Genomic DNA, 23,229 nt, shown 5'->3' on the forward strand with positions numbered 1-23,229 from the left:
TTATACATACAAACTTATATTAAAAATATTAATTTTTTAAATATTTACAAGCTTAAATATATTGATTTTAAAAAGTTTACAATAATAATTTAATATTAATTTTAAAAACAAAGTAAAAATAAAATTAAAAATCTTTTTGGTCTTTTATCCCACTTTAATCAATCAAATATTATCAAAAATATATGCCCATCTTTTCGGTAAAGTAATTTCGATTATATTACCTAGTTTCACTCTTGACGAATTTTTGAAATATTTTGGGTTGATTGATTAAAGATATTTATACCTTAAGAATAAACGGTAAATTTCGCAGTGATGTAATAAATTTTTGTATGATATCAATAATTTCGGTTATGCATACCTAATTTTATTGAATACTAATTTAATACTTTATAGCGAACGGTTCAGCGTTTATTATCAAAAGGTTAAAAGCAATAAAAATAAAAATAAAAACTATACATACTTACCTATGAGAAAGAATTCTCAGAGACCTGCTTTAGCCGACTCATAGGAGAGTCGTGTGATTTGGTTCTCCATAGCTACGTAAGCATAACCTCGAATCTTCAATATCTTCTCTTCTAAACATATAAACGGTCCTTCTCTGCATAGAGTAACAAATTCGGTATTTGAATATGTTTGATTATTTGAACATTTACCTTCGTGTGACCATTTTTCGCATTTATAACATCTTTTAAGGTGTCGTGCTCTTCTTTTTGTTATGGATTTTGATTTTCCTTTTCCAAAATGTATCTTATGATGATCTTTTCTGAGTTCTTTTCTTACTCCGTCCATTTTTTCTGTTATGAATGATACCAGTTCACTCGGAAGTGTGTCATTATTACGTTTAGTAATCATAGCATGTAGCATTAGACCATGGTTCAGATCAAAGGAATTCTTCATCTTGTAAAACCTAAAATAATAAAAATTCAGAATGGGGGGAGAAGACTAGTTCTTTAGGGTCTGCTAGGGAAAGACCATTCGGATTCCATTCTCGGAAACTACATGAAAACAGAATATCTAACACTAACAGATTCGAACCTTCCCACACTTAGTTAGCTGTGGTGTCGAAATTGTGATTAACTTCGTTTTCAATTGGACTATCAACAACTTGTATATCTTTGACTCTTACTTCAAGCCAATTGTTTATTTCCTCCGTAACTTTCACAAATTCAACTAACATTGCCTTTTCTTTTGGCAATAAATTAGATACTAATCGGTTGCATAACTTAAAGTTTCCCTTAATCCTAGCATCGTGAATCCGTTTATAAATTGAATCCTTTTCTTTCACAAATTAAACTGTTAAAAACGGGTTCAACTAATTTCGTATCATCAACGGGGTTCTTTGTGATCGGATCATCATTAAGTGTTTCTTCATCTTCCCCACACTTATGCTTTTTTATTGGTCTAACAGTTTTGGTTGGTGGAGATCTAAACTTTCGGTTCACAAAGGTGATCGATTTATCACCATCCCTAAGTGTCATTCTACCTTCTCTTACATCAATAAATGCTTCGGTGGTTGCTAAAAAAGGGCGACCTAAAATTAGAGGAATATCAAGGTTTTCCTCCATATTAATAACTATGAAGTTTGCAACAAAGGTCAAACTTCCCACGTTAACAAGTAAATTATTTGCTATTCCAACCGGGTGTTTAATGGTTAGGTCAAATGATTGAACACCTATTTTGGTTGGTTTTAATTTTCCCATACCTAATCTTTTGTATAAGGAAAGAGGCATAATATTTGCACTTGCTCCTAAATCTGCGAGTTCATTATATATAGCACCATCATTAAGCAAGCAAGAAATGGTAAATTCACCCAGGTCTCCTGCTTTAGTAAGTCGAGTTGGTTTGTAAACCTTTTTTGGGTGTTCTTTTCTTGGTTCTTTCACTTCTATTTGAACTTCTTTTTCTTCATTTCTTGGAATGGGAGGTTTGTATAAGAATTCTTCTTCATCACTCCAATTTGAATCCTCCCTATTTACCAATTTTAATTTTTCATATGTTGTTGATAACATATTTATGTTTTCATTTTGAGGGTTTTCTTGAGTGGTGAAATTATGATTGACTTCATTGTCAACTTCCATCGGACCATGTATGTAATGTTTAACTCTGTGACCATTAACTTTAAATTCAATCCCATTTGAATTTATTAACTCTATTGTTCCGTATGGGAAACTCTTTTGACTATAAATGGTCCAGACCATCTTAATTTCAATTTTCCAGGAAATAGCTTGAATCGTGAATTGAAAAGAAGAACTCTGTCTCCTTCTTTAAATTCTTTTGAACTTCTGATTCTTTTATTATGCCATTTCTTCGTTCTTTCCTTATAGATTAAGAAATTTTCATATGCCTCAAGTCTTAATTCTTCTAATTCATTTAGTTGACTTAATCGTAGACGTCCGGCTTCATGTAAATCAAGATTACATGTCTTCAAAGCCCAAAATGCTTTGTGTTCAATTTCTACTGGAAGATGACATGCTTTTCCGTAAACGAGTTTAAAAGGTGTGGTTCCAATTGGAGTTTTGTAGGCTGTTCTAAAAGCCCAGAGTGCATCCTCCAATTTCATGGACCATTCCTTCGGATTTGATCCTACGGTTTTCTCTAGAATACGTTTTAAAGCTCGGTTGGTATTTTCAACTTGTCCACTTGTTTATGGATGATAAGCGGTTGATATTTTATGAGTTACTCCATATCTTTTGAGAACTTTCTCAAGTTGATTATTACATAAATGAGTACCCAGATCACTTATTAAAGCTTTCGGTGTTCCGAACCTTGCAAAAAGACGTTTAAAAAAGTTGACTACAACTCGTGCATCGTTAGTCGGGAGAGCTTGTGCTTCCGCCCATTTAGATACATAATCAATGGCAACGAGAATGTAGAGATTATTATGAGATTTTGGAAATGGACCCATAAAGTCAATACCCCAAATGTCAAATATTTCACATACTTGAATGACATTTTGTGGCATTTCATCACGTTGACTTATTTTTCCGGCCCTTTGACAAGCATCGCAGGATTTGCAAAGAAGGTGTGCGTCTTTGAAAATTATAGGCCAATAGAATCCAGCATCGTAAACTTTTCTTGCTGTGAGTTGAGGCCCATAATGCCCTCCTGTTGGTCCTGTGACAATGGTTTAAGATTTGACTAGCTTCATCTCCGAATACACATCGGCGTATTATTCCATCGGGACAACTTTTAAACAAATGTGGATCTTCTCAGAAATAGTGTTTTATATCACCCTTTTGGTACGACAACCCTTTTTCAAGGAATCCACATACTAAGTAGTTTACATAGTCTGCAAACCATGGAATTTCATTATAATATATCTTCAATAGATATTCATCAGGAAAGTTGTCTTGTATGGACGATTCATTTAGAACTTCTAATTCAGGATTTTCAAGACGAGAAAGATGATCAGCGGTGAGATTTTCTGCTCCCTTTTTATCTCGGATTTCAATATCGAACTCTTGTAAGAGTAAGATCTAACGGATTAATCTTGGTTTAGCATCTTGTTTGAAAATAGGTATCTAAAAGCAGAATGATCGGTATAGACCACCGTTTTTGCTAGAACGAGATATGAACAAAATTTGTCAAAAGCAAAGACAATAGCAAGGAGTTCTCTTTCAGTAGTTGTGTAATTCGTTTGTGCTCCTTGTAACGTCTTACTAGCATAATATATAGGTTGAAATCTTTTTTCAATCCTTTGTCCTAAAACGGCTCCCATTGCAAAATCACTTGCATCGCACATTAGTTCAAATGGTAGATTCCAATTTGGAGTTATCATGATCGGCGCATTAGTGAGTTTTTCTTTAAGAATATTAAAAGATTTGATGCATTCATCTGAAAATATAAATGGTGCATCTTTTTCTAGGAGTTTATTCATAGGAGTGGCAATTTTAGAAAAAACTTTTATGAAACGTCGGTAAAAACCGGCATGCCCTAGAAAACTCCTAACTCCTCTAACATTGGTGGGATGTGGAAGTTTAGTAATTACGTCTACTTTAGCTCTATCCACTTCAATTCCTTCCTTTGAAATTTTATGACCAAGAACGATGCCTTCTTTAACCATGAAATGGCATTTCTCCCAATTAAGTACTAGATTTGATTGTTCTCATCTAATAAGCATTCGTTCAAGATTAACTAGACATGTTTCAAAAGTATCACCGAAGACTGAAAAGTCATCCATGAAAACTTCCATGTATTCTTCTATCATGTCATGAAAAATCGCCATCATGCACCTTTGAAAGGTTGCAGGGGCGTTGCAAAGTCCAAATGACATGCGTTTATAAGCAAAAGTACCATAAGGGCATGTGAATGTGGTTTTCTCTTGATCTTCGGGTGCTATTGGAATTTGAAAATATCCGGAAAACCCATCAAGAAAACAATAGTAACTGTTTCTGGCTAATCTTTCCAACATTTGATCAATAAAAGGTAAGGAAAAGTGATCTTTTCTGGTGGCTTCATTTAATTTTCTATAATCAATACAAACACGCCATCCTGTTACAGTTCTAGTAGGAATAAGCTCATTTTTCTCATTTGTGATGACAGTCATGCCACCCTTCTTAGGTACACATTGAACTGGGCTTACTCATGGACTATCAGAGATTGGATAAATTAAACCTGCATCTAGCAGTTTAATAATTTCTTTCTTAACAACATCTTGCATATTAGGATTTAGTCTTCATTGGCGTTGCACATACGTTTTATGACCTTCTTCCATAAGGATTTTATGTGTGCAATACGAAGGACTTATTCCTTTAATATCATGAATCTTCCATGCAATAGCTGGTTTATGAGCTTTTAGCACAGCAATGAGTTGAGATTTTTCATTTTCAGTAAGAGAAGACGATATTATTACAGGTAATTCAGATTCACCATGTAGATAAGCATATTCCAAATGGTTTGGAAGTGGCTTTAATTCTAATGTCGGTGGTTCTTCTATCGATGATTTGTATCGATATCTGTCTTCCTCTTTTAACATTTGAATTTCTTCTGTTGTTGGTTCATATCCATTAGCCATAAGTGTAGCAAACATTTCAATTTCATCAATTGGTTCAGTTCCTTCTCCTAAAGAACATTCTCCTGTTCCTTGTAATTCTGGAAATTCTTCTAACAATTCTGCATGTGAATCTATAGTTTGAATAAAATATCATGTATCATCTGCAGATTGCGGTTGTTGCATTGCTCTATCAACAGAAAAGGTAACACTCTCGTCCTCTATACTTAGGGTCAATTTCTTACCGAACACATCTATTATTGCTTTAGCCGTATTTAAGAATGGTCTTCCTAATATTAGAGGAACTCGAGAATCTTCTTCCATGTCCAGAATAACAAAATCTACTGGAAATACTAAAGTACCAACTTTAACTAGCATGTTTTCCATTATCCCTCTAGGATATTTTACTGATCTATCTGCTAGTTGCATACTTATTCATGTTGGTTTCAATTCTCTAAGGTCTAGTTTAGCGTATAGTGAATACGGCATTAAATTTATACTAGCACCTAAGTCTGCCAATGCTTCTATTGAACTAAGACTACTCAGAAAATATGGAATCGTGAAACTTCCTGGATCTGATAATGTTTCTGGTATCTTATTCAAAAGCACTGCAGAACAATTAGCATTCATAGTAACAGCCGAGAGTTCTTCCATTTTCTTTCTATTTGTGATTAGATCTTTCAAGAATTTAGCATATCTAGGCATTCCTGAAATCACATCAATGAAAGGAAGATTGTGTGACGATCCGGAAATTTCCGACCAAATTTAAACTTTATCTTTATATTATTCCGACACGATAAACAAAGTTTGTTAAGTTAAATCTCAAGAATTTTAAATTGTGTTCATACATTCATTATAACCTCGACCAAATTTCGACGATTCACGAACCGTTATATATAAATAAATATGTATATATATGTATATATATATATATATTATAACTTAAAAATATTAATAAAGAATTAAACGTATAATACTTTACATGAACGTATTTGTTTCAATATGTTTATCGATGGAATTAGAAGATAATATCAAATGATTGATTTATCAGATACATTGTGATATGATTACGGGTCTATGTTATAAGGTCCACTGTGATTTAAGAAATCTATTCTTTTTGACGACATTCGAAAAATGGTAAAGTGATTTATAAGTAAGAACATGGAGTGTAAATAACTTAGATGTTGGATATCGACAAGTTAAGTAACTCGACATTTTTCATTAAGATTATTTCATACGTTTATTTAACCTTTGAACTTTATCGCATGCTTAACCAACAGACTGTAATTTAAAAACTTAAAACCTATTATGAAAATATATGATTTTACTTTTCTAAAACGTTTTATGATATAACGATTTCCATTATTTTAACCTTTAAACAAAATGCTTCTTAAATATATTTAGTTTTGGAAAACAAAATTATCATATTTATTTGATTTAGTTTCAAACGTACAAAAACGTTTTCAGTTTAAAAAGAACTTTATTATTAAAATGTATATAACTTTTATAAATATTTAGAACCACTTTTAACAACTCATTACTTAACCAGTATGATAAAGATAACGAAATTTATATTTTATTTTATTAAATATATATAACGATATTTATATTTTATTTTATTAAATATATATAACGATTTAAATTAATATTATATATATTTATACGCGTATTATACGTACATAGTTTTATACTCTTACTATACTTAAACTTTACCTTTACTTTATTTTTACTTTACCTTAACTTTAATAATTCATACTTTAATAATTCACTTTAATAATTCATACTTTAATAATTCACTTTAATAATTCATACTTTAATAATTCACTTTAATAATTCATACTTTAATAATTTACTTTAATAATTCATACTTTAATAATTCACTTTAATAATTCATACTTTAATAATTCACTTTAATAATTCATACTTTAATAATTCACTTTAATAATTCATACTTTAATAATTTAATTTAATAATTCGTACTTTAATAATTCACTTTAATAATTCATACTTTAATAATTTACTTTAATAATTCACTTTAATAATTCATACTTTAATAATTCACTTTAATAAATCAAAAATCTATTATAAATAGAATTCAATAGGTTTCATTATTTGATAGAAACTTGAAAATATTTTCTCTAAACTCTCTCAATCAATTACATATATATATTTACTCCGTATTATTTCAAGATATTATAAGTATACATAAAATATTATGACGGAGTGCTGTCCGAGTGATTTCGAAATTGTTTTTCGAGCGGGATAGAGCTAAGGAAATTATGGGTTAAAGCTATGGAGGTTATGGGTATGGTTCGGGAGTATTGCTCGTGAGTCAAACTAGTGTTTATCATCTCCGTTGCGTCTACATACTTTTCCTGCAATATTAAATTTCAATATTGATACGTTCGTGAATCCAAGGCCAACATTGCACTTGTTCAATGACGTCATATGTATTTTTAGTACAAAATACAGTATTGTGAGTTTCATTTGCTCCCTTTTATATATATTTTTGGGACTGAGAATACATGCGCTATTTTTATAAATGTTTTACGAAATAGGCACAAGTACTAAAACTAATTCTACGTGGGTTTAAACCAGAAATATACCCTTAGCTTGGTAACATTAAACTACTTGTCTATGTACGGTATGAAATGTCCCGTTCTTATTGATTAAAAACGTTCCATATTAATTGATTTCGTTGCGAGGTTTTGACCACTATATGAGACGTTTTTCAAAGACTGCATTCATTTTAAAACAAACCATAACCTTTATTTCATCAATAAAGGTTTAAAAAGTTTTACGTAGATTATCAAATAATGATAATCTAAAATATCCTGTTTACACACGACCATTACATAATGGTTTACAATACAAATATGTTACAACAAAATAAGTTTCTTGAATGCAGTTTTTACACAATATCATACAAGCATGGACTCCAAATCTCATCCTTATTTAAGTATGCGACAGCGAAAGCTCTTAATAATCACCTGAGAATAAACATGCTTAAAACGTCAACAAAAATGTTGGTGAGTTATAGGTTTAACCTATATATATCAAATCATAATAATAGACCACAAGATTTCATATTTCAATACACATCCCATACATAGAGATAAAAATCATTCATATGGTGAACACCTGGTAACCGACATTAACAAGATGCATATATAAGAATATCCCCATCATTCCGGGATAACCTTCGAATATGATATAAATTTCGAAGTACTAAAGCATCCGGTACTTTGAATGGGGTTTGTTAGGCCCAATAGATCTATCTTTAGGATTCGCGTCAATTAGGGTGTCTGTTCCTTAATTCTTAGATTACCAGACTTAATAAAAAGGGGCATATTCGATTTCGATAATTCAACCATAGAATGTAGTTTCACGTACTTGTGTCTATTTTGTAAATTATTTATAAAACCTGCATGTATTCTCATCCCAAAAATATTAGATTTTAAAAGTGGGACTATAACTCACTTTCACAGATTTTTACTTCGTCGGGAAGTAAGACTTGGCCACTGGTTGATTCACGAACCTATAACAATATATACATATATATCAAAGTATGTTCAAAATATATTTACAACACTTTTAATATATTTTGATGTTTTAAGTTTATTAAGTCAGCTGTCCTCGTTAGTAACCTACAACTAGTTGTCCACAGTTAGATGTACAGAAATAGATGTACAGAAATAAATCGATAAATATTATCTTGAATCAATCCACGACCCAGTGTATACGTATCTCAGTATTGATCACAACTCAAACTATCTATATTTTGGAATCAACCTCAACCCTGTATAGCTAACTCCAACATTCACATATAGAGTGTCTATGGTTCTTCCGAAATATATATAGATGTGTCGACATGATAGGTCGAAACATTGTATACGTGTTTATGGTATCTCAAGATTACATAATATACAATATAAGTTGATTAAGTTATGGTTGGAATAGATTTGTTACCAATTTTCACGTAGCTAAAATGAGAAAAATTATCCAATCTTGTTTTACCCATAACTTCTTCATTTTAAATCCGTTTTGAGTGAATCAAATTGCTATGGTTTCATATTGAACTCTATTTTATGAATCTAAACAGAAAAAGTATAGGTTTATAGTCGGAAAAATAAGTTACAAGTCATTTTTGTAAAGGTAGTCATTTCAGTCGAAAGAACGACGTCTAGATGACCATTTTAGAAAACATACTTCCACTTTGAGTTTAACCATAATTTTTGGATATAGTTTCATGTTCATAATAAAAATCATTTTCTCAGAATAACAACTTTTAAATCAAAGTTTATCATAGTTTTTAATTAACTAACCCAAAACAGCCCGCAGTGTTACTACGACGGCGTAAATCCGGTTTTACGGTGTTTTTCGTGGTTCCAGGTTTTAAATCATTAAGTTAGCATATCATATAGATATAGAACATGTGTTTAGTTGATTTTAAAAGTCAAGTTAGAAGAATTAACTTTTGTTTGCGAACAAGTTTAGAATTAACTAAACTATGTTCTAGTGATTACAAGTTTAAACCTTCGAATAAGATAGCTTTATATATATGAATCGAATGATGTTATGAACATCATTACTATCTTAGGTTCCTTGGATAAACATACTAGAAAAGAGAAAAATGGATCTAGCTTCAACGAATCCTTGGATGGCTCGAAGTTCTTGAAGCAGAATCATGACACGAAAACAAGTTCAAGTAAGATCATCACTTGAAATAAGATTGTTATAGTTATAGAAATTGAACCAAAGTTTGAATATGATTATTAACTTGTATTAGAATGATAACCTACTATAAGAAACAAAGATTTCTTGAGGTTGGATGATCATCTTACAAGATTGGAAGTGAGCTAGCAAACTTGAAAGTATTCTTGATTTTATGTAACTAGAACTTGTAGAATATATGAAGAACACTTAGAACTTGAAGATAGAACTTGAGAGAGATCAATTAGATGAAGAAAATTGAAGAATGAAAGTGTTTGTAGGTGTTTTTGGTCGTTGGTGTATGGGTTACATATAAAGGATATGTAATTTTGTTTTCATGTAAATAAGTCATGAATGATTACTCATATTTTTATAATTTTATGAGATATTTCATGCTAGTTTCCAAATGATGGTTCTCACATGTGTTAGGTGACTCACATGGGCTGCTAAGAGCTGATCATTGGAGTGTATATACCAATAGTACATACATCTAAAAGCTGTGTATTGTACGAGTACGAATACGGGTGCATACGAGTAGAATTGTTGATGAAACTGAACGAGGATGTAATTGTAAGCATTTTTGTTAAGTAGAAGTATTTTTATAAGTGTATTGAAGTCTTTCAAAAGTGTATAAATACATATTAAAACACTACATGTATATACATTTTAACTGAGTCGTTAAGTCATCGTTAGTCGTTACATGTAAGTGTTGTTTTGAAACCTTTAGGTTAACGATCTTGTTAAATGTTGTTAACCCAATGTTTATAATATCAAATGAGATTTTAAATTATTATATTATCATGATATTATCATGTATGAATATCTCTTAATATGATATATATACATTAAATGTCTTTACAACGATAATCGTTACATATATGTCTCGTTTAAAAATCATTAAGTTAGTAGTCTTGTTTTTACATATGTAATTCATTGTTAATATACTTAATGATATGTTTACTTATCATAGTATCATGTTAACTATATATATATATCCATATATATGTCATCATATAGTTTTTACAAGTTTTAACGTTCGTGAATCACCGGTCAACTTGGGTGGTCAATTGTCTATATGAAACATATTTCAATTAATCAAGTCTTAACAAGTTTGATTGCTTAACATGTTGGAAACATTTAATCATGTAAATATCAATCTCAATTAATATATATAAACATGGAAAAGTTCGGGTCACTACACGGTAGGCGCGAATCCTAAAGATAGATCTATTGGGCCTGACAAACCCCATCCTGACTATGGGATGCTTTAGTATTCGAGGTTATTTTAAATACACCTGATCTGGTGTACTTCAGAGGGTAAAACATGAACGTTAAGGCTTGTTACCGGGTGCCTACAACTTATAGAATACTTTTATACACTTGCGAGTGTACGTATATTTATAAACGGAAATCTTGTGGTCTATTAATATATTGAAATGATTGTTATGATAAACCTATGAACTCACCAACCTTTTGGTTGACACTTTAAAGCATGTTTATTCTCAGGTATTAAAGAAATCTTCCGCTGTGCATTAGCTCATTTTAAGGAAATTACTTGGAGTCATTCATGGCATATTTTAAAAGACGTTACATTCAAGTCATTGAGTTCATCAAGATTATTATTAAGTCAATTATAGTTGGATGTATTATGAAATGGTGTGCATACCGTCAATTTTCGTTGTAAAGAAAGTTTGTCTTTTAAAAACGATTGCAATGTTTGTAAAATGTATCATATAGAGGTCAAATACCTCGCGATGTAATCAACTATTGTGAATCGTTTATAATGTATATGAACGGGTCCTTTCAGTTGGTATCAGAGCGGTGGTCTTAGCGAACCAGGTCTGCATTAGTGTGTCTAACTGATAGTCGTTAGGATGCATTAGTGAGTCTGGACTTCGACCGTGTCTGCATGTCAAAAGTTTCGCTTATCATTTTTATCGGAAATCATCTGCTTATCATCTTTAGGAAATTACCTGCTCATTATTCTTAGTCTAGACACCTTTTACTGCATTGATTGCATGAATAAGTGTATAGACAAAATTCATATCTTAGCGTATCTGTTACTGTAGACCTTGCCTGATATCTCTCGTAAATTTCTCCGTAATTTAAGGGATCCTAGTACTATATATATCTATGCACATTATGCATTGAGAATACCATCCAACTATCAATTTCTGTCACTAAACTCTTCATACCAAAAATCTTTTCTGTGATCGCTTAAGATGGCCTCTACGAATCAACCAAGTTCCTCTGACTCCGAAGACAGCGTGACAGGAGCACACCAACCAATCAACTACCGTGATTACTGGAGAAAATGGGGGTGGGTTCGTGACATACTCACCCTATGGAGAAGGGAAGAAGGTACTCCATATCATGAACCAAATCTACCACCTAACCTTGGAGTACTTGACCCGCTAACCGGCGAACCCGTTCGCAACACCGTTTATACCCTTTTTGCAAGAATTCTTCGTCTTGAGACTACCATTAACGGAACTAGAGAAGATATCCGACCTTTACCTCACACCGATAACCAACCAGGGTTAGTAGAAGAAGTTAAAGAACTCGGAGCTCGAGTGTTAACTTTAGAGAGCACGGTACACAATTTGCAAGCACCTGCAGTATCACCAACACCAGTAACATTACCAGCCTCAGCACCAACATCACTAGTACCACCGACAACAACATCTGCATCACCAGCTTCGACATCTCATTCTGTACCTCGAGTATAATCATCGTTCTACATGACGTTCTACATCATTTATTTTCATTCGACATAGCGATTATGTAATATCTAATGTTTTAGAGATTATATATTCTTGTTCTAACGGTAAATCAAATGAGTTTAATATCATATTGACTCATTAAATCCATGATTACATCTGAAAAAAAATATATAGGTATATATATTTTTTTTTCATAAAGATTGTAATTAAAAATTCTTTCGTACAAACTGTTAATGGTGAAAATATTTTAACGGGTAGATAATACATGAGGAATATTTAGATTTCACATTAATAAGTTACATTGTACATTCTTCGAATCTGATTCAACAGTCATTTACTATCCTACTTACAACCACCGATATACGTATCCGTTCACCGCAGAATAATCATTTTCATTCAATTTTATATTTGGATTTTGGCCTATCAGAATCCAACAAGTGGCATAATGAAGAAAACATTGGACAAAATAAAATTTGTTAGAAACAAACAAATTAACTATGAGAAATTTTGTTAAGAATCCACGCTAACTGTTCCTAGCTAACTGTTCCTAGCTAACTGATTACATTTTATTTATCGCAATTTATTTATCGCAATTTATATTCTTGCAATTTTATTTATCGTCATTTAATTTCTGTTATTTATTTTTACGCACTTTAAATATCGAGACACGTATACAAGGTTTTGACATATCATATCGACGCATATATATATATATATATATATATATATATATATATATATATATATATATATATATATATATATATATATATATATATATATATATATATATATATATATATATTATTTGGAATAACCATAGACACTCTATATGCAGTAATGCTGGAGTTAGCTATACAGGGTTGAGGTTGATTCTACAATAATATATATACTTTGAGTTGTAACCGAGTCTGAGACATGTATACGGGTCACGATACGTATTAATTAATTCGAATATTATATATTAAACTATATATGAATTATTGGACTGTTAATTGTGGACTATCGACTGTGGACTAATAACATTGGACATTAAAATGAATTAAAATTTTGATTATAACATATGAAACTAAACAATTCTTCAAGTTTGCCACTTGATTTCATCCTAAACTTCATTTGTATCTTGACGATTACAATCTGCATTCAAATCTTTCATGATTCTTGAAAACACCTCAATCGAGAGGATAAACTAACCGCACTTCATCTATGGAAGAAAAGATCGATGCATATAGTTATGCACCTGAAAACACTCGGAACCTGAGTAAACGTTCAACACGTATCTGTGCTAGCTCCCTGGGCGTTGTTATTACCGAAAATCACTTTGAAATTCCTTTTCAAAGTAGCAAATTTTGTCACAGCTCCAGCAAATCAACTTCGACTTTTCGTTCGAAACAACCATATCATAATTTTGATATATATATGCGTGCTCTTTATTGTTACCGGGGAACCTTTTATATTCCACCATATTACCATCAACCTTTAATCATCTAAAAACACAATTCTCTTGAAACCACCTCAGATTAATAACCGATGATCCAGATATGGTAACATTAAATGCAGAGGAAACAACAAAATCGTAGATGGTCTAAACGGTCAAAAGTTTGATAATAAAGAATGGAATGTTGGGAACGCTCGATAGAAAATTTGGTACTGAAAAACAGATTGAGCTAACCATGAAGGAGACCAAGGACAAATACAAGGACCAAACCCTATATTCAAAGAATCCAGGTAATTCTAGATCCGATGAAATCTTTAGAGAATATCCTGCTTTGAAGTCATGTTAAAATCTTGCGAAAAATCTTTCTTCATCAACCTTCGATCTTAGAAATTCCAAAAATATCATCATAAATATCTTCGATATTTCTGAGGATATTTTCATAAGTATTCTTGTCCGAAATCATTTATCTCTTCTCGATATCAGTGTTATATCATAAAGGAAACTGTTTAGTTTCTAAAATCTAAAATCTTCGAGTTTGAAGTATGAATGTTTTCGAAGTAGTGTTGGGAACTGAAGCATGAGTTAGTATAATATAATGACACTTGATCAAAGTGATTATATTACAGTAAGTCATGCTGAGTTTCTAATGAAACATGGTGATTCACATACCATAACGTCATCATGTGCCATGTTCCGCGACTCTTACATTCTATCTAATCTCTAAACATATCAAGAACATAATTTCTTGATAATTCTGTCTTTTCTCTTGAATTCTGGTAATTAACCAATCAAGATCATGCTATTACAATTTCTTCCTTAGAACATTAGTCATGTTCATTCGAAACTCCATACTTACGAATTCTGAACCATTATTCGCTGACTTAAAGTCGAGAAGAGAAAACAAAAGGATGGAACTCCAAAATATAAAGGAAATAAAGAGGGTGGATTTATAATGAAATATCTGACAGAGCAATCAAAACAGATTATCGCATTTAACCAAAGAAGATCCTATTCCTTAATCTCCGAAGAATCAAATTTTATTCAGATTTTAAAGATTTCTTTAAATCCCTTGAATTCCAGAAATCCACCGTGACTACGTCAAAAGTTAAATTTCTATCTCAAACTGTTGTGACAGCTACCCTCGTACGCTTCACATAATCGAATCCTTTTATCTACATTACTCAGTAATGATGAAACTCTATTTATCAACACATATTCGTCATGAAAACAGTTTTATGGTTAACCATGACGACCTTACTCAAATTTCGGGACGAAATTTCTTTAACGGGTAGGTACTGTGACGATCCGCAAATTTCCGACCAAATTTAAACTTTATCTTTATATTATTCCGACACGATAAGCAAAGTTTGTTAAGTTAAATCTCAAGAATTTTAAATTGTGTTCATACATCCATTATAACCTCGACCAAATTTCGACGATTCACGAACCGTTATATATAAATAAATATGTATATATGTATATATATATATATATATATATATATATATATATATATATATATATATATATTATAACTTAAAAATATTAATAAAGTATTAAACGTATAATACTTTACATGAACGTATTTGTTTCAATATGTTTATCGATGGAATTAGAAGATAATATCAAATGATTGATTTATCAGATACATTGTGATATGATTACGGGTCTATGTTATAAGGTCCACTGTGATTTAAGAAATCTATTCTTTTTGACGACATTCGAAAAATTGTAAAGTGATTTATAAGTAAGAACGTGGAGTGTAAATAACTTAGATGTTGGATATCGACAAGTTGAGTAACTCGACATTTTTTATTAAGATTATTTCATACGTTTATTTAACTTTTGAACTTTATCGCATGCTTCACCAACAGACTGTAATTTAAAAACTTAAAACCTATTATGAAAATATATGATTTTACTTTTCTAAAACGTTTTATGATATAACGATTTCCATTATTTTAACCTTTAAACAAAATGCTTCTTAAATATATTTAGTTTTGGAAAACAAAATTATCATATTTATTTGATTTAGTTTCAAACGTACAAAAACGTTTTCAGTTTAAAAAGAACTTTATTATTAAAACGTATATAACTTTTATAAATATCTAGAACCACTTTTAACAACTCATTACTTAACCAGTATGATAAAGATAACGATATTTATATTTTATTTTATTAAATATATATAACGATATTTATATTTTATTTTATTAAATATATATAACGATTTAAATTAATATTATATATATTTATACGCGTATTATATGTACATAGTTTTATACTCTTACTATACTTAAACTTTACATTTACTTTATTTTTACTTTACCTTAACTTTAATAATTCATACTTTAATAATTCACTTTAATAATTCATACTTTAATAATTCACTTTAATAATTCACACTTTAATAATTCACTTTAATAATTCATACTTTAATAATTCACTTTAATAATTCATACTTTAATAATTCACTTTAATAATTCATACTTTAATAATTCACTTAAATAATTCATACTTTAATAATTCACTTTAATAATTCATACTTTAATAATTCACTTTAATAATTCATACTTTAATAATTTACTTTAATAATTCATACTTTAATAATTTACTTTAATAATTCAAAAATCTATTATAAATAAAATTCAATAGGTTTCATTATTTGATAGAAACTTGAAAATATTTTCTCTAAACTCTCTCAATCGATTTACATATATATATTTACTCCGTATTATTTCAAGATATTATAAGTATACATAAAATATTATGACGGAGTGCTGTCCGAGTGATTTCGAAATTGTTTTTCGAGCGGGATAGAGCTAAGGAAATTATGGGTTAAAGCTATGGAGGTTATGGGTATGGTTCGGGAGTATTGCTCGTAAGTCAAACTAGTGTTTATCATCTCCGTTGCGTCTACGTACTTTTCCTGCAAGATTGAATCTCAATATTGATACGTTCGTGAATCCAAGGCCAACATTGCACTTGTTCAATGACGTCATATGTATTTTTACTACAAAATACAGTATTGTGAGTTTCATTTGCTCCCTTTTATATATATTTTTGGGACTGAGAATACATGTGCTGTTTTTATAAATGTTTTACGAAATAGGCACAAGTACTAAAACTAATTCTACGTGGGTTTAAACCAGAAATATACCCTTAGCTTGGTAACATTAAAATACTTGTCTATGTACGGTAGGCGCGAATCCTAAAGATAGATCTATTGGGCCTGACAAACCCCATCCTGACTATGGGATGCTTTAGTATTCGAGGTTATTTTAAACACACCTGATCTGGTGTACTTCAGAGGGTAAAACATGAACGTTAAGGCTTGTTACCGGGTGCCTACAACTTATAGAATACTTTTATACACTTGCGAGTGTACATATATTTATAAACAGAAATCTTGTGGTCTATCAATATATTGAAATGATTGTTATGATAAACCTATGAACTCACCAACCTTTTGGTTGACACTTTAAAGCATGTTTATTCTCAGGTATTAAAGAAATCTTCTGCTGTGCATTAGCTCATTTTAAGGAAATTACTTGGAGTCATTCATGGCATATTTTAAAAGACGTTGCATTCAAGTCATTGAGTTCATCAAGATTATTATTAAGTCAATTATAGTTGGATGTATTATGAAATGGTGTGCATACCGTCAATTTTTGTTGTAAAGAAAGTTTGTCTTTTAAAAACGATTGCAATGTTTGTAAAATGTATCATATAGAGGTCAAATACCTCGCGATGTAATCAACTATTGTGAATCGTTTATAATGTATATGAATGGGTCCTTTCAGATTGACATTTATTTGTTTAAATATATCCAAGAATTTGGATTGCTCGGCTTCAAGTCTCTCTTTTCTCATTTTACTCGGGTAAGGGAGTGGTGGTTGGTATGGTTTAAGATAAGGTTTTTCCTTAACTGTGTTATCTTCATTAACCTTTTCAACTACTGGTTCTGTTTCCTTATCTTGTTCAGATTGTGGTTCTTGTGTAGTAGGAATAGAGTCATCAGAAATTACAGGTATTTCAGGTGGTTTAAGTGTAATACCACTTCTTGTGATAATGGCTTTAGTTGTTTCATTCCGGGGGTTAGCATTTGTATCACTAGGTAGACTTCCCGGTTTTCTTTCACCTATCAACCTTGCTAGGTTGCTCACTTCTTGTTCCAGATTTTGAATAGAAGCTTGTTTATTTCTAAATGCTTGAGCATTTTGTTCATTGGTTTGTTTCTGATTGTAAGTATTATTGGATACTTGTTGATTGCTGGAACCTTGTTGGTTGTTGTATGGAACATTTCGGTTATAATTCTGGTTTCGATTGTAGATTTGTCTTGGCGGTTGATAATTATTCTGATAATTATTTCCAGGCCTTTAGTTTACGTATGAAACATTCTCTCTTTGTTCCATTGTTAGTTCAATACTGAGACATTCTTTTGTCAAATGTGGTCCTCCACACTGCTCACAACTAATTCGTATTGAGTGAATATCTTTAGTCATCTTCTCCATTCGTCTCTCGACAGCATCTATCTTTGCGGAAATGGAATCAAAGTCATGGCTAGAATCGGCTCTAGCTACTTTAGATGATCTAACGATTTTTTTTCTTGGTGCCACTCATGTGAGTGGGAAGCAGTGTTATCAATAATTTTGTAAGCGTCAGTTGCGGTTTTCTTCATAATGGAACCACCAGCTGCTATATCGATGTCTTTTCTTGTAGTGATGTCGCATCCTTGGTAGAATATTTGTACTATTTGACAAGTGTCTAAACCATGTTGCGGACATCCTCTTAATAACTTTCCAAATCTTGTCCACGCTTCATATAGAGTTTCATTTGACTTTTGTGTGAACGTAACAATTTCTCCTTGAAGTCTTACGGCTTTAGATGCCGGAAAGAATTGTTTAAGAAATTTTTCAACTAAAACGTCCCATGTATCAATCGCCCCTTCAGGTAACGATTCTAACCAATCTTTGGCTTCTCCCTTTAAAGTCCAGGGAAATAACATGAGATATATCTGTTCATCCTCGACTTCTCTTATTTTAAATAAAGTACAGATCCTATTAAAAGTACGAAGATGTTCGTTTGGATCTTCCTTCGGCGCACCACTAAATTGACATTGATTAGTTACCATGTGTAGGATTTGTCCTTTGATTTCATAATCTGGCGTATTAATGTCTGGTTGAGTAATTGCGTGACCTTGGCCAGTGCGTTTAGCTCGCATTCGGTCTTCCATACTTAGAGGTTCCAGATTTTCCATGATTGAATTTGTTGAATCTGAATCACTAAAGGATTTTGATTTAATGGGTTGTTCCTCGACAATCTCCGTTTGAATGATTGGTGGTTTCGGAGGAAAGATTAATGGTTCAGGATCTCTGAATTGTCCCTGAATATCCTCCGGATTCTCAATTGTATTATCGGGTTTAAAAAATGGATTATCGAAAATTTGAATTGGAGTACTTGGTCGACTAGATGACGATTCTAAAGAAAAATCAACAGCGACAATATTGACTAGATGTCTTGATCGAGTTACAGGTGGTGAACGTATAAAAGGTGGTGAACGTTTTGCTCGGTGCATTCACTGAATATTCTATTAGTTATAAAAGATAAAAATTATATAAGTTATCAAATTAATAGACTTTTCTGATTTTGCCCACGTTTCGAATAGCCAATAGATGCAGCAGGGAGCCAGAACCCTTTAAATCGGAAGCTCACAACTCAGCCACTAACAAATCCAACTATTACTACGAACCAGAAAATTTTGGATGTCTATCAATTTAACCACTTAAAATAATTTTTTCGTTGAAGTTTAAAGAAATTTTAGAGAAGAAATAGAAAATTCTATGTCCTAAAAACTAGAGCGTCGAGAAATAAGAAAGAAAAAGAGCGCGTCGAAAAATAAAAGGTCGAAAAATAATAAAAAGAACGTAGCGCGTCGAAACTTAAAAGTTTAAAAACTAAAAATTAAAAGTTACGTCTAAAGGTATTAAAACTTAAAAGAAATTCTGTATCCAAAACGGCAATAACTTAAAAAGGTACTAAAATTTATAAAACGGCGTCGCAAAATTTTAAAGCACCTAAATCTTAGTCTAAAGAAAAAGCACTTAAGGGATTTTACGGCAAAGCCTAAAAATCTTGAAATAAAAATAACTATGGCAAAAACTATGACTTAAAACTAAATACGAACGAAAAATACAAATATTACGCTAAAATAAATAAAAAGATACAAAATATAAAAAAATAAACTTAAAGTTGTAAAAAGTACAATTTTTTATAAAAATATTATTTTTATATTATTTATTTTATAAAAGTATTAATTTTTTTAATTTTAATAAAACTAATTAAACAAAATAATACAAATTAAATGCTAAAACTAAAATAAAAACTAATTAAATACACTAACCCTAATTAGGGTTTTAATTAAAAATAATAATAATAATTACCCCGTAATTAATGCTGTTGTAGGTCAAACCTGGCATGTCAGGGCCAGTCATGCGATCGCATGGTCTGTGCGTTTTAAATCCATGCGGTCACATGGATTAGGGTTTCGGGCCAGGATCTGGGCTGCTACAGTTCTCGGGCCGATTAATTATACTTATTATTATTTTATTTTTTTCTGTTTTATATATTTATATAAAAATATTTATATAAATTAATTAAAACTTATATTTTTACAAACTGAAATAAAAATAAAGAAACTTTTACAAAAAGAAATTATATATATATATATATAACAAACTCTTAAAAATATATAAATTTTGTTTTTCTTTTCTTTTTATGGTTTTTGTATTTTTTAATATTTAAAACGTATTTTTACAAAAGCAAACTAAGAATTTTTTTTTTTTTTTATAGCGTTGCGCTTTCGGCGTTTTAGTGTCCCCGGCAGCGGCGCCAAAAATACTTGATGTGCGTAGAGGTGTATACAAAATAGTTATATTTTTACAAGGAAATACTATTAAATACGATACAATTTTACACAAGTTATTTATTTATTTATAGAGTGAATATACCTAAACCTTGCTACAACACTTATAGGTAGTGCACCTAATTGTACAGTAGTGTAGTTTTTAGTAAGTCCGGTTCGTCCACAGGGAACTCGCCAAGTTTAACGCTATATTTTTTTAAAACTATATTTGTAAATATATAAATATATAAGTAGTATTATTATTATAAAAGGGGGTTTTTACCGTTTAATGACCGGTTTGTCGATTTTAAAACTTTAGTCGCAGTTAAAACCTAATGTAAAATATTAAAAATAAATATAACTTAATTTAAAGCGTAAAGTAAATGACAATAATTAAAGTGCGATAAATAAAATAACGGTAAATAAAATTGCAATAATTAAAAAGTACGATAATTAAAATGACAATAGATTGAAGTGCGATAATTAAAAGTGCAATTAAATATGAAATAAAGGAAATTAAATATGAAATAAAGGAATTATGCTTATTTAAAATTCCGTAATCATGATGTTTGACGTGTTGATTTTAACCATGGGTTAATTGTCCTTTGTCCTGGATTATTCAATATGTCCATATGGATTTTTCCATAATAGTCCATCAGTCATAATCATAAAATGCGGAAGTCTTCGTCAAATTATTCTTATTCCCGAAGTCAAATATTCCAACTAATTGGGGATTCGAATTGTAACAAGGTCTTAATACTATGTTTAATGAATACACCAGGTTATCGACTGCGTGTAGTCCAAGGTTTTACTACTTTGTTAACAATTACACCAATTACCCTTGAATGTAATCCACCCCTGTTTTAACTAGTCCATTAACTATTAATCCAATCCCGTGTCCGGTAAAATGAATAATTATTGGTATTTATAGATAACCCGCCCACCGTACCCAGTCAAGCGTATGTGGTTATATATAAATATGTCAAATTATAAGTCTATATATTAAATTAACGATGTATCGTTAAGTTAATATAAAGCGCATTAATAGCCCATAGTCTAATTTCCACAAGTGTCGTTCTTTTATCCAAACCCCAATTATGGTCCAAAGCATAATTACCCAATTTTAATATTTAGCCCAACATCACGATTACTTCGGCTTAAATAAGCATAATAATAACTTAGCTACGAGACATTAATTTAAAAAGGTTGAATATAACTTACAATGATTAAAAATAGCGTAGCGTTACACGGACAGAATTTCGACTTACACCCTTACAACATTCGCTAACATCCCCTTCCCCTTATTATTAAAATTAAAATTAAAATTATAATTATAATTAATATATATATATATATATATATATATATATATATATATATATATATATATATATATATATATATATATATATATATATATATATACGTTGAGATTGAGGAGAAGAAAAAGATGTAAAAAATTCGTCCGAAAATGCTGAAATTTATAGATGTGGCCAGGTACCTACTGTCATGCGATCGCATGGATTTAACACTGCTTGGCCATGCGATCGCATGGCCTACTTTTCCAGCTCACATGACTTTGTTTGCATCTTGCCGAGGTTTATAAATATATATATAATATTTAAATAATTTTAAGAATTATTTAAATATTATATTATATTTATGTGCATAGTTGACTTATAATTTTTAGTCCGTTGCATCGAGCGTTGAGAGTTGACTCTGGTCCCGGTTTTGGATTTTTGAATGTCCTTTTGTACAATTTAATATCTTGTATTTTGTGTTTTGCGTCTTGTACTTTTGTAATTTTGAGACGTTTCTCACCAATAATTTGAACCACCTTGATTGTACTTTGTACTTTTTAGCTTTTTGGTCATTTGCATCTTCAATTCGTCGAATCTGTCTTTTGTTTTCACCTTTTATTATTTAAACGAATATCACTTGTAAATAGAACAATTGCAACTAAAAGCTTGTCTTTCTTGAGGGATAATGCTATGAAATATATGTTCGTTTTTAGAATTATCAGTTATTGTAGACCGTCTCACCAAATTCGCACACTTCCTAGCCATGAAGGAAACTGACAAAATGGAAAAACTTGCACAACTTTACATTAAAGAGAACGTAGCCCATCACGGTGTATCTTTATCGATTATTTTCGACCGAGATGGCCATTTTATTTCTAGATTTTGGTGTACTTTACAAGAAGCGTTGGGAACATGATTAGACATGAGCACCGCATATCATCCACAAACTGATGGAGAAAGCGAACGCACAATTCAAACTTTGGAAGACATGCTACGAGCTTGCGTTATCGACTTTGGAAAATCTTGGGACAAGCACTTGCCTCTCGCCGAATTCTCTTACAACAATAGTTAGCACGCGAGTATCAACGCCGCACCTTTCGAAGCCTTATATGGTCGCAAATGTCATTCACCTCTTTGTTGGGCTGAAGTAGGCGACACAC

Source organism: Rutidosis leptorrhynchoides, chromosome 6, assembly GCF_046630445.1.
Source record: "Rutidosis leptorrhynchoides isolate AG116_Rl617_1_P2 chromosome 6, CSIRO_AGI_Rlap_v1, whole genome shotgun sequence".
In the NCBI taxonomy this organism is placed as follows: Eukaryota; Viridiplantae; Streptophyta; class Magnoliopsida; order Asterales; family Asteraceae; genus Rutidosis; species Rutidosis leptorrhynchoides.